Below are 26,980 nucleotides of genomic sequence, written 5' to 3' on the forward strand. Positions count from 1 at the left end.
ATAGCTGGCTGCCTCTGGAGCCCTGAACTAACTGATTTGAAGACATTCACCCCAGTGAATCCATTAACCTCCCAATAAAATCATGCAGTATGTTATATGATTAATGTTGATTCCTGCTCACACAATTCTGGGAAAATATTGCTTAAGAATGGATTTGCTTGCTGACTACTAATAGATATCTTTATCTATCTATCTGTCCATCTGCTTTGTTGCTAAAGCAGAACTCTGTGGATTTTTTAAATGACAGTGGGCATCAACTCATTGTGCAATTTAAATGACATTTGATCCATCTGAAAAAGTGACATCACAGTTCTATTTTAAAATGTCCATACTTAGCAACATGACAAAAGTGCATCATCTGTAACTACACTTACGATGAACACTTTCATCTGTCAGTACAAAACATGTGAAGGAATACATCCTTTTCTGAGCCATTTGGATTTGTGTGTGTGTGTGAGTGAAATGTAGAATCATGTTTCTTTTTGTTGTTTTGCTCATATTTCTATCAGGGTGTCTGTGTTTTGCCTTTTGATTTAAAGGAGTTCTTTGTATATCCTCAACATATAGCCTCTTGTGGTTACATTATTATGTCCATTTTCTCCAAATTTGGAACTTGTCCATTCACTTCATGATATCCTCCAATACATAGATATTCCTAACTTCAATTGGATGAACACATTAATATGTTGCTCTCTTATTAGTGTTATTTTGTGTCTTGACTAAGAAATCTATCTCAAGATCATCCTATGATATCTTCCAGGAGTTTTATAGATTGCTGAAACTTTTTGTGTTCAATGATGATCAGATTCTGAAAAATCCTTTTTAATTCTCAAAAGGTTTCCATGTGATTCCAGCTTGCAAATCTGTACGAGGACTCTTCCAGGATGAATCTTCCTTTCCTTTTGTCCATCCTGCTCCACTAAGCATCAGGGAGTCCTTACCACTGCCTATAAAGTTAGAGCAATTTTGCTTCTGTGTCGCCTTAACCCTGAAAGTGGATCTCTTTGAAGACCCAGCTTAAACTGGACAAGTAACCCTGAGAGCTGCCCACGTAGGGAGGAGGTTGGCCTTGGTTCCTCTCGTCCCATCTATCAGACTCCCCAGAGGAAAGTCCAGGTTTGCCAGAACGGTCAGCAGGTCCTTAGGGCAGAATTCTTTTTGTTGCTCTTCAATTTTTCCATACATATTTTATGCCCCATTTCCTCTTAGAATTTTGCCAGGTAGTTTCTTATTGTCTCATCATCGTTATGATATGTTTAAGAAAAGAGTCTCCATATTTTTAACCAGCAGACTGTTTGGTCTAAGTGTCTTACGTGTCGAGTTGACTGGGCTACAGTACCCAGCTAATTTATAAAACACTCATGTAGGAGTCGCTGTGAAGGCATTTTGTACTTGTGATCAATATCTATCATTAACTGACTTTAAATATAAGAGGTTGTCCTCAATCATGTAGGTGTGCCGCATACAGTTCCTTGAAGGCCCGAATAGCTGAAAACTGAGGTTTTCCCAGAGAAGAAGAAATTCTGCCCCAACATGGCAACATCAGCTCACACGAAATTCCAATTGGCCAGCCTGCTTTACATATTTCAGACTTGCCAGCCCTCGTAATTTCTTGAGCCAATTCCTCAAAGTAAAATAAAATTATATATATATACGTAAATGTGATTTAGATGTTTATTCCCCGAGAAGCCTGAGGCCCTGCCCTGTCTTAGCGCTGATGAAATTGCCCCCCCCCATTCTTTCTGAGTCTGACTCTCTTCTTGGTGTAAGTTTCTCTTTCTTTCTACCTAACACCCTAATTCTGTTTCATAAAACTGACATCCCTTCAACTGTATCTCATGAAACATTAAAGGGCTTTGCTTTCCCTGATTCATCTCTTCTCTTTCTGGTAAGTATTTCTGTTTAATCTTAGTCTTACTTTTTCATATTTCAGGCTTTTCTCACATGCTTGGTGACCCTTGTGAGGCTGACGGAACATTCTGGATGTGGGGAGTCCTGTTACCTGAGAAGATTTAGCTTAGATGCATGTCTGGGAATTGAGGGGGACTCTCAAAACTTGAGTAAACAGGACATTACCCTTGGGTTCTATTATTCTTTTTCTCTGTATCTCATTATTTATGAACTTTTTCTTGAAGGAAAACTACTGATTCTTTCCCTGATGTGGTCATTCCCCACTGTACTCTGATTCCTGTCTTTCTTTCACCTTCTGTCTTTGTCTTCAGAGCCTCTCTGGGTTTATGCAAAATAGGTTGGATCCATCTTCTACTTTCCTTTTAAGCAGCAACTTCTGCTTTTTTTTGACTTACTTTGTAGCCCATAAATTTGTTGAAGTTTATTTTTTATTCCCTTTCTGATACTATATATACCTCAATTTGTTTTTCTTACATTGAAATGAGGTCTCAAGAGAGGGGAGAGTTATATGTTTTTGCACAATCCAATATCTTAATCTGAAAACTAATTTTATGTATTTAAAATGGTGGTAAACAAAAGCAGTTGGTTATACTTTTAAATTCTCCTATATTAATGAATACTTCATTGGAAAATTGCCTTTTGCTCATGCTTCCAGTTTCCCTGTATTTCCCATTGCTCACCCATTGTTAAAAGTCACGAGCTGCTAAAACAGACTGCATAAATTGCTGTTTTCCTGTCTGTCTAGCTTCTGCCTCTTCAGCTGCATGATAAAACTTAATTATCTCTGATGAAGCTAATGTAGGCAGAGAAGAGGAAGAGACTTGGTAAAGTTCCTACTATACACTTGATTAAACATAAACCCAAAGCTGATTATTAATAATAATTAGATGGCTGAAATAAGATATGTTGGAAAGCACAGATTCAGTTGCAATGTGTATTCATAAGGGAAAGACAAGCTGAAACTATTCTGCAAGGAATAACAGCTTACATAAATGCAGGAAGTGGTTTTATAAACAATTTTAAGTCACATATAGACTTTCGAGCTGATTTATAAAATCAGAATCTTTTAATTCAGCACTCCATAATTTCAGAGTCTGTGCCATTAAATTCCAAGTTATATAAACATCCAGACTCAATCATCCATCTCTTAAATTATTCCTTATGTTACTATGTGTTGCTCAGAAGACATAGAAAAATTCTTTTTAAAACTAAGTAATCAATGAATGTAGAATGGCTCTCATTTTATCTCTAGCAACATTAATATCAAGTAATTAAAAACCAATAGGTGGAAAATTCTGGAAAGATGGCAGCAGTGGTATTGTTTTGAATCTCCCAGAGTCCTCTTACTAAGCAAACAATGACACCAATTGGCAAACGCAGTAACTCAAAGACATGACAGACATTTACAACAAAAGTAATCGACACGGTATCCCTATGAGCCCTGAAATACAGACACGTAGTGAAGAGCCTTCGACAGTTACAAGACCTGCATGGAATCAATTTTGTGCAGAAGAGAGCAGGGGAAAGAAACAAGGAGTATGAAAGAGCCAGAAACAGGAAACGTTCAAAACATTCAACAGTTATTTATTGAAAAGCAGTCACAACTGGGAGGGGTCTTGTGTGGTCTGAAAGTTGGTGAGTGTGCAGGATTTGAGGTCCTGTCTGAGTAGCCTGGGGCAGGGTAGCCCTTGTGATCCTGGAAAGCTAATCAGCCGCAGCTAACTTCTAGGACAAAACTGCGTATTGAGGGAAAACTCTTGGGCGTGGCCAACAATTAAAAAGCAAAAGGATACTAGAGACAAAGGAAGGGAACAGTGTGATAACAGCAAGGGAGTGAAACAGTCTCTAAACCTCAGAAAACAAGCCGTGTGAAGGGGGAGGGTAGAGCTCAAGAGGTAGAGCGCACACTTAGCATGCGTGAGGTCCTGGGTTCAATCCCCAGTACCTCCCCTAAAAGTAAATACACAAATAAACCTAGTTACTACCCCCCAAAAGAAAATAAGCTGTGATATATATTATATATGTGTATATATATCCTCCTGATAAAGTGATTTTGAGCTAAGTGAGAATAAACAACAGCGTAGTATCTGTAGAAGAGATACTGAACACAGAAGACGTCCATACAAAATAGAACCAAACTATAACCTGTTACTTCAGAATGACTTACACGACTCAAAGGTTCTCTAAGAGCTTTTACAGACTTAGGCTAACTTATATTATCCTCAAGTTACAGGTTCCTCTGCTTTTGTTCCTAGCAGAGGTGAGGACTGGTGGCATCAATTAGCCTGAGCTCCAGACGAGAAAGCGTCGTTTCCTCCTCATTCTTCAACAGCCTCATGTCTCTAGTCAGAAAGTTCTGGAAATGCTCCCCCCAAAGATCTATTCAGTGTGTCTCTTCCTCTCGCCCACCCTGCCACTGACATAGTTGGAGAATTTATGTTCTCTCGTGTGTTATTGAGTTACTCTCCTCATTTGTGTTCTTATTTCATGTCCAGTCCATGTTGCACATTGATTCCATGGAGAAATGATGTAAAATACAACAAAAGAGCTAATATTTAACAAATCATGGCATCAGTGCCTTTCGTTTTCTTACTGAGTCTGCCTCCCCATCTCACCTTCTACTGTCCCTCTGTGTGTTTAGTAGAATACTTATATTTATTTGCATAAGTCATTATCTTCAGTATTGCTATGTCCTTTGTTCTCACTTTGGTAGAATTCTTTTTTCCCTAATTTCATTGAGCTATAATTAACATACAGCACTTTTTAAGGTGTACAGCATAATGATTTGACTTACATAGATTTTGATATGATTACCACGGTAAGTTTAGTTAACATCTATCATCTCATGCTGATTAAAAAAAAAAGGGAAACTTTTTTTTCCTTGTGATGAGGACTCTTAGTATCTACTCTCAACAACTTTCAAATATCCCATATAGCAGTGTTAACTGTAGTCATCATGTTGTAATGACAGCCTCAGTACTTACTCACCTTATAACTGGAAACGTGTAACTTTTGACCACTTTCATCCCACATGTAAGTGAAATCATACAGTGCTTGTCTTCCTCCATTTGATTTTTTTTACTCAGCACAATGTCCTCAATATCCATCCATGTTGTTGCAAATGGAAGGATCTCTAACATTTTTTAAGGCTGAATAATACACGTCTTTTCATGTGTGGTGCCCTCCGCTTGGACTGCTGTATTCCCCCTTGTCCAGCTGATAGACTTCAGTTCATACTTCAACACTCAGCTGAAGTATTATCTTCCCCAGGAAGACTTCCCTGACCTCAAAGGTGAAGCTTGACACCTCTTTTTTGTGGTATTTAATATGATAGAAATATGATTGTATGATATTAAAACTTTATTGATATTATTTGTTGACATGCAAAAGTTATATTCAGTTAGATCAGTGGTCAGCAAATCAGCAAAAAATTTTTTTCTGTAAAGGGCCAAATAGTAAATATTTTCTATTTTGCAGGCCAGTCTCTGTTACAACTACTCAACTCCGTCACCGCAGTGTGAAACAATATGCCAGAAACAATAAACAGTCATAAACAATATGTAAATGAACTCGCATGACTATTTATAAACCTTTATTTATAAAAGAGGCAGCCAGTTGGATTTGGCCTCTGGTCCCATAGTTTGCCAGCTTTTCAGTTAGCTGACTAGGATTTACGTTTGACACTAGCTGTAAAATGTATATGATGACATATTAGTATTTATTGTTATCTCGATAAATGTAGAGGCCTGAACTGTTAAATAGACCTTGAATTCTCAGTGGAAACAGCTTATTTTAATTGGCTTTCTCATCACCAATAACAGGTTCTTGTACATAATAACACTAAAGCATAATGAATGCTATGAATCATTATGTAGACTGTCACAAAAATTAGACACAGCACATTTTGTTATAGCGTTGTTCAGAAAATGGCCATGAGAGGAACCCAGGAGTCGGTCGAGAAACATACATCTCCGTCACATATGGGCCTTCTTGTGTGAACATTGTAAGGTACCAGGCTGGTGCTACACGGCGCTCTCCTCAGGCTGTGCCTTTATCTAATCCACGTCTCAGTCCCTCTCCAACGTTCTTCACTCCTAAGAGTGTTGTATAATTTGTTAAAGACCAGTATGTGGACCGAAATTCACACCCAAATAATGTGATCATTTTATTTTATAAGATCATCCTTCTACCATAGACATAGTTTCTTTTTGCCTAATGATAGCTGAAGGGTAATTTTATGATCATGCTGAAGTTACTCTTGGGTCTTCTGTCAACAATCATCTTTCTAGCCCTCAGGTAGTTGTAATTCTCTGCTTTTGTTCTGAAAACTAGGACAGGAAAGATAAACATGCTACATAAAACCTACCGTCACAGATTGCTTTATTTTAAATGTTAAAAACTTTACTATCTAATGTTGGATTTATTTAGGTACGATAGAGCAGCAGATACCTAGAGTTTGAATTCCATGTCCTCGTACATTTCCCAAGCTCTTTGAAAAGGACCTAATAAAGGTTAAACCCATAAAGCATACACTTGAAAATTGCTGTTAAACTGAAATGAGGGAATAGTAGTGGCTCTCTATATTTCAGTAAATACAAAGCCCCAGTGGTATTTTCTATTCTAAATTTAAATTACTTCTACTCCCAAGGTTTTCAGAGGGACATTAAAACTAAGATGCTGTGGACCTAGTAATCATGAGTATTTCAAGTGTGCTTGTGTGTGTTTTTAGCACATTTGTAACAACTTACTTGAAATAGGTATGTTTTACCATTTCCTGAGACGAGGTCTGTAAGTTTTGGTGTGGGTTCTCAATGCTAGGCTAACAAATTAAAACAGATTGAGCAGTTTAAACAACTCAAAGTTTCTGTCTTCACTTCTGCTGGTCAGAAAGTTGGTGTGGGACCCACAGGGCCAAAATGAAATGTCAGCAGGATTCCTTTCTGGAGGCTCTAAGGATGAGTTAGTTTCTTGGCTCATTTGCATTGTTAGAATTTAGATCCTTGTGGCTGTAGGACAGAGCTCCCCGTTCTCTTGCTGGCTGTCAGCTGAGGACGGTTCTCAGCTTCTAGGAGCTACCACATTGCTTCGCTCAAGACCCACTTGCTCCATCTTCCAAGCCAGAGAAGGTGGTAGGAGTCTCTCTCAAGGTGCATCTCTGTGCCCTCCTTGGCCACCCTAATCTTAAAAGCTCATATGATTACATCGGGTCACCTGGATAATTCAGGACACTCCCCCTATTTAAGGTTAGTGTATTACAAAATACATTCCACCTGTAGCCTTAATTCCCTTTTGCTGTATAACATAGTATATTCACAATTCCCAGGATTAATATGTGGGCATCTTTGGAGCATTATTATTCAAGGCAGCAAATTTCATAATTCCCAATATCAGTAGGAGTCATAGTCAGTCCAATTACAGACCACAAAACTTTGAGAAAGAATGAATCATGGTTACATTTTTTATCATTGGTCTGTAATTCTCATAATAAACTGATAAGGAAGCCAAAATGTAACAGACTCCTCAAGGCGCCATTTGATGTGGATACTGGCTATCTGAGCTGTAGTCAAACACGTTTTATTGTAATTTTATCAATTGAGTGAAATTCAGTTCTTTTAATTTTTACACTTTAAAAGAAATAATACTTAGAGTTGCAGTTTCTGGAACGGTGCCAGTTGCTGTAGGTCAAAAAGGCTAATGTGTTTTATGAGCTTTAGAGTAAAAGTTCTAATTATGGTTACACGAGGATCTTGGAAATCTTTTCTTAGTTAAAAATGAAAAGCTCTGGTATACCTACCCAAGAGCGTCCACCTGAAAACCTGTGATTCTGTGAGATAGATCCCCAAGGAGGCTTGTCTGCTGTACTTCTTACTGAACGTTCGAAGATACAGATTTGGTTTCAATTTTACCTTTGGACAGCTTAGTTTTTCATCCCTATAAATTTAATTAATAAACTTTTTATTGGTCATTTCCCTCTACCATCAGTCTTTGGGATAGTTAATTATTCAGGGTTTTGTTCACTTTGTTTCATCTTCTCAGAAAAAAAAAATTCTGCTACCTCTGTGATTCAAGTTTTCTACAGTGACATGGATCAAAAATGCAGTGAATAAATGAGCCAATGGGACTTTTTTCCTTCATTAAATCTAAACAATGATCAGATCGGTTTTTTTTGTAAAAAATTTATTTTAGAGTATTATATTTAAGACTGACACACTTGAGTATATCCAAAGGGGAATGAAAAATGTAATTAGCATGTCTGACAACTGTATTTTTAAAAATGTGTGATGAAATTAGAGTTGTTTTGTCTAACAAAATAAGTGACACGACATTTTCCTATCTTCCACTTACTTTGTTAGAGAATGTTGATGCTTCTAGTATTAAGGTATTTTATTACTTCTTAATGATATTTTGATATTGTAACATTGTTACAATTATGGAAGTTCATTCTCCAAAAAACAGAAGAGGCTTGGTTTGGGCATTTTGCAGCATGCTTGGAAAGTCCTCTGTACAACACAAATATTTATTATCTACTGTGTACAAGGATATTCTGGGAACATAGGATACAATGTTGTACCAAAACCACAACACAAATGAAAAAAAAAATAAGTAAAAGAAAAAACACTTTCTCCCAAAGATTACATTCTAACAGGGGAAAGAAAAGGAAGGAAATGAATAAGAAAATGATACAATGTGTGTATCAGAGGCTACTAATTGTCCCTCAATAGTTACTCAATCCTCCTTTCACATTATAATAGACTCCTCCCTTCAGGTTTTGGCTGGGAGCATATGCCTGTTGATTATAGTCTTTATTTGTCAGCATCAATGGCAGCAATATGGGGCCATGTGCCTCAGTTCTTGTCCATGAGTTATAAGTAAAATGTTTGTATAAAACTCCTGCATCCAGCGCCTAAAGGAAATCTCTTGAAGGGTTTTGCTTGTAGCAATGTTAGACTATCCAGTTTAAGATAAATCTGCTCGTGGTGAGTAATTAGAATAGTTGGATAAAATATGAAATAAGAGTATCTATTTGGAGGCATTGGAGGAGTATAAAGCACAAGAATACAAAGGAGAATTCCAGATAAGTGGAACTTACTTCTGATGCCAATTTCCACCTTTAGGTATTCTGCCATTTTAAAATAGCAGCTAAATGGCTGGGTGGCTAGCTGAGAGCAGTGGGGAGGGTATGAGGTGCCATGCAGAGCTCTTGGCAGTTTTACCAGGAAAGGGTCACCACAACAGGAGTTTGTGGCCTGATAAGATATATGATAAGAAAAAACTTATAGTCTGATGAGGAGGAAAATCCGCAGTTCCAGCTGGGAGCCCAAAGAGCTCCCTCATAGGGAGTACTTGAAACAAACCCATACCCTAAAAATTCAAGCCCTGTTTCTTGTCAGCTCTTTTTTTTTTTCCACTTTGTTTTAATTGAGTTATAGTCATTTTACAATGTTGTGCCAAATTCCAGTGTAGAACACAGTTTTTCAGTTATACATGAACATATATGTATATTCATTGTCGCATACTTTTTCACCGTGAGCTACCACGAGATCTTGTATATGTTCCCCTGTGCTGTGTAGTATAATCTTGTTTATCTGTTCTGCATATGCCTGTCACTATCTACAAGTTTTGAACTCCCAGTCTGTCCTTTCCCACCTCCCACCCCCTTGGCAACCACAAGTTTGCATTCTATGCCTATGAGTCTGTTTCTGTTTTGTATTTATGTTCATTTTTTTTATATTCCACATATGCAGTCTCATTGGTATTTTTCTTTCTCTTTCTGGCTTATTTCACTTGGAATGACCTTCTCCAGGGACATCCATGTTGCTGCAAATGGTGTTATGTTGTCGTTTTTATGGCTGAATAGTATTCCATTGTATAAATATACCACCAAGGAAGAAATACAAATGATCAATAGGCACATGAAATATTGTTCAATATCACTAATTATCAGAGAAATGCAAATCAAAACTACAATGAGGTATCACCTCACACCAGTCAGAATAGTCATCATTCAAAAGTCCACAAATGACAAATGCTGGAGAGGCTGTGGAGAAAAGGGAACATTCCTACACTGCTGGTGGGAATGCAGTTTGGTGCAGCCACTGTGGAAAACAGTATGGAGATTCCTCAAAAGACTAGGAATAGATTTACCATATGACCCAGGAATCCCACTTCTGGGCATGTATCCAGAAGGAACCCTACTTCAAAAAGACACCTGCAACTTAGTGTTCATAGCAGCACTATTTACAATAGCCAAGACATGGAGACAGCCTAAATGTCCATCGATAGATGACTGGATAAAGAAAATGTCAGCTTATTTTGTGAATTAAGTTTATCTGTTCCTAGCAAGGTCCTCTGCAAGAACTAAATTACATCCCCTCTGGAAAACAATGACATCATCTGTAGCCTCAAAAGAGCTCTTTTTTTTTTTCTACACACAAAAAAGATATTCCCTCAATTAAACATAATCAGGCATTAAAATGTGTTGGAAATCCAGAAGAAAAAATAGGTAGTGAAAAATAGAAATTCAGGGGACCCATATATTGGCATTATCTGTAATAGTTTAAAATCACTGTATTGAACAGATCCAAGGATTAAATGACATAATGGAGTCATTCACCAAAGAAATGAAAAATTCAAAATATCAAATATTATGTCTACAAAGAAAATAAAAGTAATAGGTCAGTGATGGTTTTAATAGTACGTTAGGCATAGCTGAAGAAAGAATGAGTTAACTAGAAAAATGATTAGAAGGAAATACCCAGATGAAAGCATGGAAAGACAAACAGAAAGCTTTACAAGTACGAGATGTATGCAGGACATGGTCTAAAGTCTAAACTGCATGGTGCTAAAATCCTGAAAGGAGCAGAAAGAGACTGTGAAAGATACAATATTTAAAGACATAAACACCAGCAATTTTGAAAATTGATGAAAAGCAGTTTGCTGGTTCAGGGAATTTTACAAATCTTGGGTCAGAATGACTACAAGGGAATCTATCCCAAACAGGCGTATCATAATAAAACTACTAAAGCCTTTTTAAAAGAGAAAAAAGTGTCTTTCAGATGTGGAGAATGACTTCCTAGGCATTCTATTTGTGGTTTTTTTTTCAACCCTTCAGCCACTTTTTCCACTTCTTTGTTCCCTGAAGACATTTTCAAACTTGACTTTGATTTTTTTTTAATAATAAGCGTTGTTGATGTACAGTCTTGACCCGAAGTCTTGGTGGACTCTTTCTGCGGTATGTTGTTTCAGCCGTTCCCTATCCAGCGCCTTCTGTGCTTGTAAATAGGTTGCTTTGGGCTGCCCGTTATCTGGTTCTTATCCAGTAGGCCTCTTTGAGACATAGATGGAGAGGCCGGCCTCCTGAGAAGGAATTTAATTAATTAAGATGGTTTTCCAAACCATCTACATCTCTTTTCTAACTTTATCTGTTATTTCTAATTTGTTTATCTCAGAGAGATACATTAACCTATCTACCCAGGATTGTGGCTGTTTCAGCATTTTGGTATATTTGGTGAGGTTGTTTAGAACATCCAGGTGTTGGAGATTTAGGTTTCAAATCAAGAAGCCAATTTGCAAAAGCTGACAGAATTACAAGTCTCAGGGAAACTGGTTTTCTGGCTCAGCTTTCTTTGTAATTGCCTGAGGAATGGTTACTTCTGATGCAGCCAAACCAAGGAACGACTCCTCTTAGAAACCTCCATCTTTAGGAAAAATTCCTTTGTTTTTATTGTCGTCCTGCTTGCCTCACAAATCCATTAAAACTAAAGTTCCACTGTGCCTGGTTCAAGGTCAAGGTGACTTCAGTGTGCCCCTTACTTCTCTGAGTTTTGGCTTTCTCATGGATTTGACCAGGTAATTCCTTTTTATCCTTTTGGAATTTTGATGCATTAACATTCATTTTAAATATTTTATCCAGGTTTAAAATTTTGGGTTTTTCTCCTAATAAAATGTCAAATTTACCTCCCAAAACATGAACTTTGTCCACAGCTTTATTATTTTTTTCTTTTAAGTGTTCTTAGTTTCATGCTTGAAGTTTTTTTTTTTAAGAAGACTTTTTAAAGCAGATTTGGTTTATAACGAAATTAAAAGGAAGGTACAGAGACTTCCTACGTGCTTTGTCACTGCACACTCTTCCCCCACTAGCAACCAGAATGATACCTTTTTTTTTAAATCAAAATTGAACCTACATTCATGCATCATAATCACCCCGAGCCCAGAGTTTACCTTACAGTTCACTCTTGGTGGTGTACGTTCTGTGGGTTCAGACGAATGTCTAATGACATGTATCACTCCTAAAGGTACACAGGATATTTTTACTGCCCTAGAAATCCTCTGCGCTCTGCCTGTTAATCCCTCCCCTGATCGAATCTTGGCAACTACTGATCCTTTTCCTGTTTCCATAGTTTTGCCTTTTCCAGAATGTCTTGTATTTGGAATCATACACTGTGTAGGCTTCTCAGACTGGTTTCTTTCATGTAGCAATGTGCATTTACTCTGTACCTTCTGATGGCTTGCTATCTCTTTTCAGTGCTGAATAATATTTCATTGCCTGGATGTAGGGTAGTTTATCTGTTCACATACCAGAGGGCATCTTGGTCACTTCCAAGGTTTGGAAATTATGAGTAAAGTGGCTTTACTCTTCTGTGTGCATGTATGTGTAGACATAAGTTTTTCAACCTGGGTAAATACCAAAAAGCTGGATTGTGTGGTAAGGGTGTGTTTAGTTTGGTAACAAATCCCCACGCTGTCCTCCAAAATGGCTGTACTGTTTGACATTCCAAACGGCAAAGTATGAGACCTTCTGTTGGTCCACATGTTTGTTCACCAGCATTTGGTGGTGTCAGTGTCCTGGATCTTGACCTTTCAAATAGGTGTGAGGTGGCGTCTCATTTTAATTTGCACTTCCCTCATGATATGATTTGGAGTGTATTCTCATGTGCTTATTTGTCATGTGTATGTAAGGTGTCTGTTAACTGTTTTGGCCCATTTTTAAATGGGTTGTTAATTTTCATATCGTTGAGTTTTAAGAGCTTTTGGATAACAATCCTTTGTCATATGTGTCTTTTGCAAATATTTTATCCCAGCCTGTGTCTTGTCCTCTAATTCTGTTGATACTGCATTTCACAGGGTAGCACTTTTCCATTTTAATGAAGCCCCACTTAGCAGTTACTTATTTCATGTACCATACCTTTGCTGTTGTATCTAAACAGGTCTTGCTATACCCAATGCCAGTTATGTTTTCGCCTGTGTTAGCTTCTAAGAGTTTTATAGTTTTGCATTTTCCATTTAGGTCTGTGACCTGTTTTGAATTAGTTTTTGTGTAACAATCTGTGTCCAGATTCCTCTTTTTGCACGTGCATGTCCAGTTGTTCCAGTCATTTTGTGGAAAAGATGATCTCTGCCCTGTTTTATTGCCTTTGCTCCTTTGTCGAAGATCAGTTGACAATATTCTTGTGGGTCCACTGTGATTCTTGAGTGTGTTTTTCCTCATGTTACTGTCAATTTTTCCTTTAATGTTAGGAGACTATATTTTGGGGCATGTGTGCATTCATGACTGTGGTATCTTCTAGTGGATTATTTCTTTTATCTTCATGTATGTACTGACACTCTTAATACTTATTTATGCTTTACAGCTGTTAATGTGTTTGTTCCTTATTCATATTGCTACATCAGCTTTCAGCCTCTGAGGTGCCTATCATTTCTTAATCTCTCCAGAGATACTTTTTTTGTCATTTTGTTTTAAATAGCTGTATTACTATTAAATAGCATGTAGCTAAATTTTGAAAGAAAATTAAACCTTAGTGTTATAAGTGTATTATTAACAAGTATTACTGTTGTTTTATTTTATGTTTTAATTAGCTGTTTTTCTTTCTTGGCTTTTTTTCCTCTTTCCATCCCTTTTATTTAATGGCTTTTTTTTTCTTTATGTATGTGTTGTTGTTTCTCAACCCTTTTTTTCTGACCTTGGATGTATAATTTGAATTTTCAGTTCCTATCAAATTAATCTATAAATATATATATTTATAAATTCTAACAAAATTTTAATTTTAATTTTTTTTTACTCTTGAAACAATAAGAACTTGCCATTAAGGTGTTTATTATTCCCTAAGCTCCCTCACATTACCTGGATTATTCATGTTGAAGTTTAGTTCCTCATTTTCATCATGAAAATATAATTATTTTTAACCATCTGTAGTTGATTGGATCCAATAATATATTTTGCTAATTCCTCTGGGTTTAATTTTCTTCTTGCTCAGATATATCCATTACTAATTATTCTTTCACAGAAGGTCTTTGGGTGGTAAACATTTTTAGCAATTTATTATAAAGGTGTTATTTCATTCTCACAGTTGAAAAATATTATATTTAACTCTATTCAATTTGACATCTGTTTCCTTATAACACTTTAAAGCTAGCAGTTGGTCAGTTCTGTTATTGCTGCTGAGAAGTGGGTTTTCAGCCCCATTATTCCTTTGTAAGAAATTTGTCCTTTCTTGTATCTGTGAAGATTTTGGCTTCATCCTTGCTGTTTCAGCATTTCATTAAGGTCTGTCTTGTGTGGCACTGTCATGTTTCACTTACCTTTTCCAGCAGTTTTTGTGCAGACGTTCTGAGACCTTATCTCTTTCCTCAATTAGGGAAATTTTAGTTTTTTAAAAAAAATTGTTAAGCTATTTTCTATTGCCTTTCTGCAGAATACTCTATTATCTACACCGAGAACTCATGTGTTGAAACTTTTCAATCTTCTTCCATGTCTCTTCAGTTGTTTTATAAATTTCTGAGTGGCTCCTTTCTAGGTTCTGAGTTTGCTTCCCTGATTTCTCCATTAGTCCTTTCTACTGTCCCATTTTTGTCACTGGATACTTTGTTAAGCAAACTTTTAATTGTAGGACAGTTTTAAATGTATGGAAAAATGATGAAGATGGTGCTGAGAATTTCCCCTATTAATATCTTACATTAGCATTGTACCTTTGTTACAATTAACAATAATAATATTGAAACATTAGTCACTGACATCCACACTTGACTCAATTGTTTTGGTTTTTACCTAATGTCCTTTTTCTTCTCAGGATCCCACCCAATACTGCATCACATTTAGTTTGAAACATCACTTTATGCTCCTCTTGGCTGTGGTCGTTTCTCAGACTTCCCTTGTTTCTGATAATCTTGACAGGTTTAAGGAGTATTCGTCAGGCATTTTGTAGAAGGTCCCTCAGCTGGGATGTCTGGTGTTTTTCCCATGATTAGAGTAGGGTTACTGAGAGAGAGAGATGACGAAGCTAAAGTGTCATTTTCATCACTTTGTGTTAAAGGTACAAACCATCAACATGATTTGTGACTGTGGGCATTGGCTTTGATCACCTGGCTCAGGAAGTAACTGTCAGGTTGCTCCACTGTACAGTTGTTCTTTCTACCCCTTTGCACACTATATCCTTTAGAAGGATATCATTGAACAAGTCCGCATTTTAGAAGTGGGCAGTTACGCTCGCTGATGGTCTCCTTGGCCATGTCCAGTCTGCTGCGGAGCCCGTCGAGCCATTCTTTGCTTCTCTTACACTGCTTTTTGCTTTCTAACATTTCCCTTTGATTCTGTGTTAGTTTCCACATCTGTCCTTGATTACCCCTGTATTCTTGCATCGTGTCTATTTTTGAGCCTGTAACATATTGATCAGTTATTTTACATGCTGTCTGATAATTGCAACACCTGTGTCGTGTCTGAGTCTGATTCTGATGTCTTGGTCTCTTCACAGTGTATATTTCTCTTGCCTTTTAGCCTGGCTGGCAGTTAGTGTCAAACGCTGGGCATGATGTATCAGGTAGTGGAAACCGAGGTAAACTGGCCTCCGGGGTGAAACTGTATGTTAATCTACTAGGAACTGGGTTGTGTTTAAAGTCTGCTGCAGCTATAGGTGTGAGAGCCTTTGAATTCTGGCGTCCTTTTCTTCTCTGCCATTGCCTTTGGGCCTTCCTAAGTAGGCCTCAGAGAGTCTTCGACTCGCAAGTCTCAGCTGTAATCCACCATTGCTATGTTGGTGTGGTGGGAAGGTCTGGGAGAGCAGGTGCGTTGTTGAATAATTTGATTTTCTGGTGACATCTTTGTCTCTTGTTGGGCCTGTGTTTCTGGCATGTACTCTTCAGTCAATATTTTATTTCCTTTTTGTCCTTCCATCCCCTGGGGTGAGACAAGGAGGCTAGAGAAGGATGGAGTGGGGGAAATGTTCTTCCCTCAGGTGGGACAGGGTTCTGGTAAATTATTTTCTCCTGAATGTAAACTTTTGTCATAGAGAATTTTCTGAGGATATTTCAGAATGATGACTTTTTTCTGCCTCTTCCCAAGCCACAAGGAGACATTCTTGGTTTTTCACCATGAGAATCTGCGGGGGGTTCTGTAGGTAAAACCCAGGAAGGTGTGGGGGCCCAGAAGACTGCAGTCGCCAGGAGTTTCTCACCTGCATGGTTCACACTCAGACTCCGACAATTCCTCACGATTACCGTGTAAGTCTCCCCACCCCTGTGTGGCTCCAACAGCTTCTGCTTCAGGAGGTCAGATTTCGGTTGTCTGTGTAAATTTCAGTGCCAGCTTGCCTGTGCCCTCAGTTCTCTGATGTGTCCGAGGAGAGTCATTGGTTGTCCACAGGTTCATCTCTTTCTTGTTGTAAGAACAGGAGTGATGGTTTCTAGCCATTTTGCACACTAGAGTTGTTTTGATGAAACGATGCATTTACTTGGCTCAAACATTAAACCAAGTATAAAGAGATCTAATGTAAGAGAGCCTTCATTTCTTTATTGCTCATCTCTAAGTTTGTGTAATTCCTAGTAGGTAACTGTTGTTATTTATCCTTCCATGTATTTTGTGCCAGTACTGATTTATATTACTTTCCATTTCTTAGGACAGAAATGCTTGTAAACTGCAGATATTTTCTCTTTGTTGTGATACTTAACCTGTTACTAATTTCGAACCACTTTACTGAGGGTTGTCTTCATTTTTATCAAAGCTACATTCCGTTCTGTGGACATGCCTTACTTTTATAAGCAGTTCTTGATTGGCATACATTTAAGTTGCTTTTAGACTTTTGCTGTTACAAACGTTCTTACTTACTTGTGTATGTAGATCATTTTTCATATGTATAGTGATATCTGTGAGATAAGTTCCTAGAAGTAAAATACCTGGAACAAAATGTACATTCATTTGCAATTTGAGGAGTATTGACGTAGGGTTGAACATTTGACACCATCTCTAACAATGGATGCGTTCCTTTTTGAACTATCTTATTAATGGAATGTGTGATAAAATTGCACATATTTGCTACTGTGGTAGGTGAAAATTATGTGTCAGTGCAGCTTGAATTTGTATTTGTCTTATTTTAAAATAATTTAATATAGTTAAGCATTATTTTTATACCACTTGCACAGTTTTTAATTAGGCTGTTTCTCTTTCTCACTGATATTCATGAAAATTGGCCTTCTCACTATGCGATATGAATTGCAAATAGTATTACCCACTTTACCATCTTTCTTCCGTCCTTTGAGTCTGTGTGTGTGTTGTATGCAGAAATATTTTAAGATATATTTAATTTTTTTAAAAAGTTCAGAACGTCTGGACTTTTTGGCATGGCGAGATATTTCTTGGTAACTGTGGAGTAATATCTCATCTTTCATTATTTACACTAAAATCACTGATCTATGTGGAATTTATCCTCGTGTTAAGTGTGTGGATACTGTGATGAAGATTAAATTTTTCTAGTTTTGCTTTTCTCTTCCAAATTTTTAGAACTTTATTTTTATTAATATCATTGTATTTTTTCTTATTAATAATGCTGCCTTGTACTTATGCTAAAGTTCTAATTATGTAGTGGGAGTATACTTTTTGTTTTTATGTTTTTGTCTTTTCAGTTAAAATTACTGTTTCTCTATTAAGTATAATGATGGCTTTTGGAACTTACCATGTCAAGAAAGTTTTTATTCATTCTGTAGTTTCTGTAGTACTGGTTTATCATGAGCTGTTGAATTTTGCTAACTGCCTTTTCAGCACACATGTATATAGTAATATGAATTTTCCTTTAATTTCAATAATTTCCTCAACAGTTCCCAAAAATTAAACTATCTTCTCATTACTGGAATAAGCTCTGTTTGGTAATGAACTTAAAATGAATTTTAAATATTTCCTGAATTGTAATTGCTAATCATTTATTCAGTTATGTTACTTTCATGTTCATATGAGAGACTTGTTTGATTTTATTTGTGAGCAGTATTTTCACATTTTGGTATCATTGTTATGCTCACTGAAGAGTTTCAGAAAATAACTTTTCCTTTTATGTTAATGGTTATGGTAAGTGGTTAAATATTTCTCAGCATACTATGAAAAATGTTAAAATTGTGGAAAATTTTAAAAATGCTAAGTGATTCAGTAAATATCCTTAGTGCTACCACCTAAATTCTGTAATTAATATTGTGCTGTATTTTCTTTAACACACACACATATAGACACACACATCTGTTCCTATGTCTCTTATTCCTTGAATGCCTTTCAGAGTCTCAGATTTTATTCAATTAAGTGTTGCTATTCATCATTGTTAACGGTATCATCCATGTATAATGACATGTAATACATGGCGGGTATTTAAAATGTGGACTTTAATAAGTTTTGGATAAAGTCAGCACCATAGTCAAGATCATGAACATAACCATCAAAAACAGGAATCCTCCCTCTCTCTGCCCCCCCACCCCTGACGTCCTTAACCCAGGCAACCCACTGATCTCTTTTTTTCTCACTGTACAATAATTTAATTTCCTAATACTTTATATTCTGATTTTGTCTTGCTGTTTTCATTCAGCATTATTTTTGAGATTAATTTATATTGTAGCGCATATCAATAGTCCATTTCTTTTTTATTGCTGGGTGTTATTCCATTATGTGGATATGTTACAGTTTATTTATCCATTCATGATGGATGAATGAGATTTGGCTTGTTGCCAGTTGTTGGCTACTGCAAGTAAAGATGCTGTGAGTGATTTTGTAGAGATCTTTGTACGGCATATGCTTTCTTTCTCTCAGATAATTACTGAGTAATTCAGTGAGTGGATCCTATGGTGGTGTAGATTTAAATTTTCAAGAAACTGTCCAACTGCTTCCAAAGTATCTGTACATTACAACATGAGAGTTTCCACTTATACACATTTATACACATTCTTTTACTTTAGTCATTCTGATTAGGTTTCTAGTGGCATTTTCTTTGATTTTAATTTGTGTTACATTGATGATTAATGATGTTGAGCATTTTCTTTATATGCTTTTTTTCCATTTTGCATCTTCTGTGGTGAAATATCTGTTCAAATTTTTGCCCACTTTTAAATTAAATTGTTTTCTTTTGTGCTTTGAGAGTTTTAAAAATATCTATTATAGGTTCAAATTCTTTATCAGATATATGATTTGCAAATGTTTTATCCCAGTCTGTGACTAAGAGGCATAGTCTGTCTGTATTAACACCCTAGCGAGGTGTTGAAATGATGTCTTTTCCACTGCTAAGAGCAAAGCAGCGACATAAGATTGTTGAGTTTTTCTCTGAGAAGCCAGAGAACTGGGTGAACAAATAATTTATTAATCATCAATTTTAAAATTTTATAATTCTATGGAATCCAATATTAATAACGTATGAATCAGTATGTCATATTTTTAAAAAGGTGGTGTTCTTTTTACAAGTGAAATAAGAAGTGTAAAACAGGTTCTGATCTTTCCAGTGTCATACAAAGATAAGGCAGAAAATTCTTCCAGTATCTGCAGTTAACCAAAGCAATATATGTGATAGGATCTAGCAGAGGCCCGTTTTTAAATACTTAACATTTGATGGAGACCATTTAGATAGTTATTAAAATCAGTTTCACTTATTCATAATAGTATAAAAGGACATTATGGCTATATTAATGTTGCAGTAGTAGGCACATAAGTATAAAGGAATTGAAAATTCATGATTTCTCCAGCAATGTTATCTTGGCCATCTACATTTATTATGTTTAAATAATTTATATTTTACATCAAAGGATCAATCTCATTGAAAGTAAATTAGTCATTAATTAAAATAAGAAACATTGTTCCCATACAGAACTTGATCTGGTTGTTTTAGGAACTCCCTTTGTTTAATTGAAATACTCTATCCTAATATTTAATTGAGGGAAAAAAACCCTTTATTATTTTTGCTTCTGCATCATATAAAGTATGCAAAAAGATTAAAGAGGAGTTGCATTAATGGCTAGAAACATTGTCTCTGACCTTGGGTTGTTACTCAATTCTAAATGATGGGCTTTATTTTATTTTTTAGCTGTGGCTCATCATAGACTCTCTGTCTTACTCTTTCTTTACACTCTGTCAATTTTAGCTTTTGAGTCAGCAACACTTTTAAGTCCTTCACTTATACACTGACTTTCCAAATTCTCTACTCTATCTAGAAATAAAGAAACTCTCTGTTCTCCTGTCTTGACTAATGTCTTTTCATTCAACTGGCTTGAATTTTTTATTACAAGTAAATTCATTTTCTGCATAAAAGTATTTTTTAATAATGGGTTAATATGGGTTAATATGAGTAATTTCAATTTATTTTCTTGGATAGGAAGCATGCCATTAAGAAAATCAAAGATTTTTCACTTCTCATACAATAATATTTTAGTCTAATGGAAGAAAGCATTTCATTCCTATAAGGTCTCATGTTAATTCTCAAGCTGCATCTCCAACTATTATTTTCATAATGATATTCATATTGATTTTTTCAATATTCCTTAACATATTGTGCTTTCATATTTTTCTACATCATTCCTTTTACCTAGCATTACTCACTAGTTAAATCCAGTCCCACTAATCTTTCATCTCCATTCTCCCTCCTCTTAAATTTGATGTTTACGTTTATCTATACATTTAAAGTATGGACTTAAAACTTTCAATAATAAGATAAAACTTATTTCTTATTCTCTTCTCAATATGTTGAGTTCCTATTATCTAAGTAAATAAAAACCCATACCCTCCTCTTGACTCATCCTTTTTGACTTTCCATATTTTAACATCTGCTAGTTATATTTAAAATAATATTTCAAAATCAAATACACTGACTTTAACTTGTATCTTAACCACAGTCTGTTGTCTTTGTCTACAGTTTGATTCCACTGCTTGCATTATTATAATCAGGTAGCTATTCTTCACTGAAAAACCACACATACACATACACACACACATACATATGCACCTGTATATAGTGTGTGTGTGTGTGCATGTGTATAGATGTGTGTATACACACACACACACACACACACTCCGTGTGTGTATAGGATGAACTTAAAAGGCTTTACCTTGTGCTTCACCACTTTTTTCAGTCTTGCTATTAGACCTGCTAAGTCCAAGCAGAAAGGCCTTCTGTGTTTCATCTGTGTAATTCAGACTTTCTTATTTTTGCAGTTCTTGTCTACCATGATCTAGAATTTGGGAGTTATATGTTCCTTCAAATTGACCAGTATGATTCCATCTGCTTTTACTTTAACAAAAAATATAGAACTCCCCCAATATGATAACCCTCCACCGTCTTGTTCTTTTTATATTTATGGGTTTACCTTCAGCTGAATCATCTGCAAATCCTGTAGTGTCTTTGGAGGATAGAGGATAGACTAGTACTTTTGCTTCGTCTGCCATGTTTATCCGAAACTATAAGGTATAGGTTATTCCCAGTTATAAATTGGTACAAAAGGGGAGCTTGAAAGTTAGTTATCAAGATAATTAAAATTGTAAATGTCTCTTAAATTTGCCATTTTATTTTAGCAATTTATACTAGAGATTAACTTTTTGTTCGATATATAGTTACAAAGATGATCAATGGAGGATTATTATAAAAGTTGAAAGAAAAAAACTAAATGTTTAACGAAGGGAGATTATCAAAATATGGTACATATAATTTTACGCTGACTTTTATAGGCGTACTCAATGAACTCAATGTTCATTTTCAGTTGTTTTTACTTCATCACAAATTTTTTACAACTTTATTTGATTACATTTACACTTATTCATTTAGTTTAGATTTCAATTTTATTTATTAACATGCAAATTTGAGGGATTATAATGGAAGAACTAAAGTGAAAATATAGCTGGCTATAATAGATTGAAAAACACAAAGCTCATCTTACAGAAGGGAGGATACATATTAACGATAATGTGCAATGCACTGATTCATAAAATTTATGGTCAGAGTTTGGCTCAAAAATAAATAGATGTAAGACAAAACAAAAATGGATAACCTTTTGCTTGGAACTAAACTCAAGCAAGAGTTTATCATATGATTGATATTAAAAAATGTATTATTGTATATATGACTTAACCTGACATGATGGTAGCAGTCTTAGAACAATGATCTTGAAAGAAGTACACTTAAAAAACTGCTATTTCCTAAACACCGTGTGTACTGACCCTGTTTAAGGACAAAGATAATTCCAAGAGGTAGTAACTTTGAAGAAATGTCTTCAACACTCCAACAGTGCCCTCTACAGACTTTGTTCTTTGAGAATATTAGTCCCATATGTTCTGCTGTTTTTAAAGTAGAACACGTTAGGGTTGCCATTTCTGGAAGGGCTTTCAAAGTGGGAACAATGCTCTCTCAGATCCTTTTCTTTCCCATGGATTTGTAAACCCAATTGCCGGTCTCAAGCCCAGATTTCTCCATTCTCTGTCAACTGAATTTCTATTATGTTCACTTATATGTTTCTTTTTAATTTGCCTTATGAGCCTTAATTAAAAGCACCCTGGTCTTCCCTAACAGATTTCTTTAATTTACTATCTAAGGGGAAATAAGTTGAAGTCCAAGTCCCTTGAATTCCTTAAGGGCCCAGGTTTCTTGTAAAAGTTGATTCATTACTGATCTAGATTTCTTTTATTAAAGTTTCTTTTTTTATTGAATTCTGTTTTATTGAAAAACACCTTTAATAAGTTGTAATTTTAGAGTTTTGAGAATCCTATATATACTTTCATTCAGCCAAAATATGGAAAAGATAATAGAAGAAAAATTATGTTTTCAGGTATTTAATAATTGTGGAATGTTAATTATTGTATGATATATGATTTATTATATGACACAAATCATATATAATGTGATATATTATTTTCCATGTGCTTTTTCTTTATTGCAATGATTATATCTACAAGCGAAATGGAAATGTTAAGAAAGAGAGAGGTGTAATTCAGGTAAAGTAAATGCAACATGAATCCATTTATAAAGCAAGTTATATGGCTACATTTGAAAAAGTCTAAAAGGATATCTAATTAAATATAGTTATTAATGATTTTTTCATAAAGTTGCTGAGTAAAAGAACAATTTAAAAACAATCAGCTGAATTTCTATATGATACCTTCAAGTTAAGAAATTAAAGTTGTGAAAGTTTATAACTACATATTTGTTGAAAATATTGACATAGTATTAGCAAGAACCATAGTATATACTGAATATGTAGAAATGATCCTAAAATTATTCAATACCTTTTCACAGAAAATTATAAAAAGAATTTAAAGAATTAAATAAATAGAAATATTATGTTTCAATTAGAGATTAGAAGACAATATTTTAAAGACGGCAATTCTCTCTAAATATGATCGGTAAACTCAATTCAAAGCCAAAAACTCCGCCAACAATGTAAGCCTATGTATTAAGCGTTTGTGCAACTTGTTAAGCCTACTCTAAATTTTAGTGGAAATGTAAATGGCCAACAATAGCCAAGCATCTTTAAGGTGCTAGGCCTTGCTCTAGTTGTAATGAAGTTGCAGTAATCGAGACAATGTGACAATAAACAAGAAAAACCAAAAAGAGTGTAGAGGGTCTACAAACAGAACCTAATATATAAGGATACTTGACTTACAATAAACATAGCACTGTATAGCCATGGGCAAAGTTTTGGGGAAAAAAATGGAACTTGAATGATACATCAAACTACATAATTTCAGGTCAATTGCACATTTAAATGAGAGGCAAAAAAATAAATGATCTAGAATATATCGTGGGAGCTTCTTTTCATTATCTTGGAGTAGGCCAACTGTCTTGAACTTCTTTTACCCTGATGTTTCCCAAACTGATTTAACCACAAACTCTGTGTGTGTGCGTGAGACACATTTTGGGGAAATAATTCTTCCTGAAACCCTCTGGGAAAGGCTACTTCGGGTTCTTCCCTTTCTCATCAAATTAGCCAAGTTCGGTCACCATAGAGGACAATAATCATGAACCGAAATAAACTTATGGAACAATTCAAGAGAGAGAGCTGGACCCTGGTGAAAATCAAGGCAGGTATCTGCCACTTTTTTCACAAGTTCATATTGTAGAATTTATTTTTGACTATATGTCTAGACCCATTTCTAGTGTAACAGTAAAAGGACAACTAGTGTCAAGTGTCTATGTAGCAATTTGTCACTAAGAAGTATTAAGCAGAGAAGTAAATAAAATTTTGTTAAACTTGTCTTTAAATTTGTATTTAAAAAGTGATTAAAATATATTCGCATCATTTATTCATAAATTACTAAATGTTTTCTACAATTAGAGTGCCCAAATGTCACCCTCCTTAAAGCAGATCACGTGACAGGCATTTTTGTGCCCGCCTCTGTTTAAATCCATTACTTGCATTTTCTAAAAGGGACTCAATGGTTCTCAGACTCATGTACCTACTCTCTAAACTGCAGATCATGTTACTTGTCCTTAGTTAAAGGATAGAGACATGTATTTCCTTATAGAAGCTGTATCTTTTAAATAAACATAATGTAGTAACAAGTGTCCACAGCACGAAGAATAATTTCCCAAATCTGCGTGCACAATGGGACTTCCTTTTATAGAGAGGTTTGCATCAGGAAACCATGTATCATGGATTCCAATCAAGGGGAAGTAACCACCCTTACACGGCACAAGTTGGGTATTTAGTGCAGGTTCTGAGTCTTTCAGCCGAATGGAGAATTCCGAGAGTCTGACCGTTGGTCTGTAATACAGAGACTTCTTGTGGGGAGGGAGGGGTGCACCTGTCTCGGTGTTAACAAAAGGACTGATGTGTGTGCCTCTCAGTCATCACCAAACCATGGGTTTGAGAGGATACCAGTTTCCCTTCCATTAATACTCAGTTCCCTGCAATGGGCTACTCTCTCCTCTAGATGAAATTTGACTCATTTGTTTTTCTCTTCCATTTCTCCTGACGTTCATTTGACCCCATTCAGTGTAATATGCATGGAAGATGGACGACATGGTGTCACAGATTTTTATTTCTCATCTTGATATTAATAACTGTGACATAATGCCATTTGCAGCAACATGGATGCTCCTAGAGAATGTCATTCTAAGTGAAGTAAGCCAGAAAGAGAAAGAAAAATACCATATGAGATCACTCATATGTGGAATCTAAAAAACAAAAACAAACAAACAAACAAAAACAAAGCATAAATACAGGACAGAAAGAGACTCATGGACAGAGAATACAGACTTGTGGTTACCGGGGGGGGGGGGGGGGAAGAGGGTGGGAAGGGATAGACTGGGATTTCAAAATTGTAGAATAGATAAACAAGATTACACTGTATAGCACAGGGAAATAAATATACACAAAATGTTATGATAAATCACAGAGAAAAAAATGTGACAATGAGTGTGTATATGTCCATGAATGACTGAAAAATTGTGCTGAACACTGGAATTTGACACAACACTGTAAAATGAGTATGAATCAATAAAAAATGTAAAAAAAAAAGAGTGAAAGAAACATATCAGATAGGAAAAATGGGCCAAGAGCGAAGAAAGTGGTGGAATTACACCTAAAAATATCAGTAATTAAACCACAGATGATTAGGAGAGGTAATTAAAAGACAACAATCAGGCTGAACTTTAAAATACATATAATTATAAGTTTCTTTGTAAGAGATACAGCAAAATCATAAACATACAGGAAAATTAAAGGTCAGAAAAAAGTGTATCATGCAAACACCAACCAGAAGAAACACTGACAGCAGATAAGACAGTTTTAAAGGAAAATAAATAAAAACTATAAAAAAAAATAATTGTGAGAAGTTTTGTTAAGTGTGTGAATGTGCCTGAAATAGTGCCTAGTAAAGAATATAATAAAAGCTAAATGTATTTAGCATTTATTACGTGCCAAATATCATGCTAAGTGTTTTACATCTGTATTTCCACTTGATCTAGTTTTGGCCGGCATAAGATTTATCTGCATTTTAACAATTAAATTATGAGGGCCATAGAAACTGAATATGCTGCCTAGAATCAGAAAGCTTTTAAATAAAGCCAGACTTTATACTCAGATTTGTCTAAACCTAAATTCCAAGCTTGTTGTTCTCAGTCATTAGATCCTGCAGTAACCTTTAGCCCATGCAGTGAATACAGGCCTTACAAGACTGTGTGCAAGAAAATTATAAAACCAATTGGGATAATTCCACTGTTATTCATACGATGCTAACATTTCACTATGTTTCTGGGAAGCACATTTTTAAATTTCAAATCTGAATTCAACTTTGACTTCAAAATAATTCTAGATTCCATCAATAAAACAACACAGCTGATAAATAAGGAGTGAAAAGATTTAGGTCACCATCTCAGACCACATAATCTCTGTTTGAACTTGGATAGCTTGATAAATTAGTGTATTATTTAAAAAATGATACAGATTTTTTAAATGCTGTATATAGAATTTGAAGTGTGTATATTCGACTATTATTGGCTGTAATATCAAAGATACACTTATTGATAATGACAGAGTCCAATATTGCAAATGTTGCTTTAGATGCAATGGTATGAAAGTTGTTAAAATACTTAATGAATGATTAAATGTGAGCACTATACTCTAAAAAGCTGCCATCCTAGCACTTGGGAGGGAAAAATCTGCCTTGGCTCACTGAGAAATGCCTACTGCTGTTTTCACTTTAACAAAACCTCACCTATTATGCTTCCAAAAAGGCTGTCTTTTGTGTAGTAATTAAAAGATGACAGGTAGATAAATAGATATATAGGTAGAATCTATTTTAAAACATGGTATAATAATATATTTTAGAACCTGATATATTATATATAATTAA

At 35.5% G+C, this 26,980-nt stretch overlaps 1 long non-coding RNA gene across 1 annotated transcript in view; it reads left to right on the forward strand.

Annotated features, from left to right (window-relative positions):
• LOC140697286 (uncharacterized) overlaps nt 1-4,464 on the forward strand; it is a 137,863-nt gene extending 133,399 nt beyond the window's left edge. The window contains exon 5 of the long non-coding RNA XR_012074165.1: nt 4,145-4,464. This is a non-coding gene — a long non-coding RNA (uncharacterized lncRNA). The remainder of the gene's footprint in view (nt 1-4,144) is intronic.
• The last annotated feature ends 22,516 nt before the right edge of the window (nt 4,465-26,980 follow it).

Source organism: Vicugna pacos, chromosome 7 (assembly GCF_048564905.1).
Source record: "Vicugna pacos chromosome 7, VicPac4, whole genome shotgun sequence".
NCBI lineage: Eukaryota > Metazoa > Chordata > Mammalia > Artiodactyla > Camelidae > Vicugna > Vicugna pacos.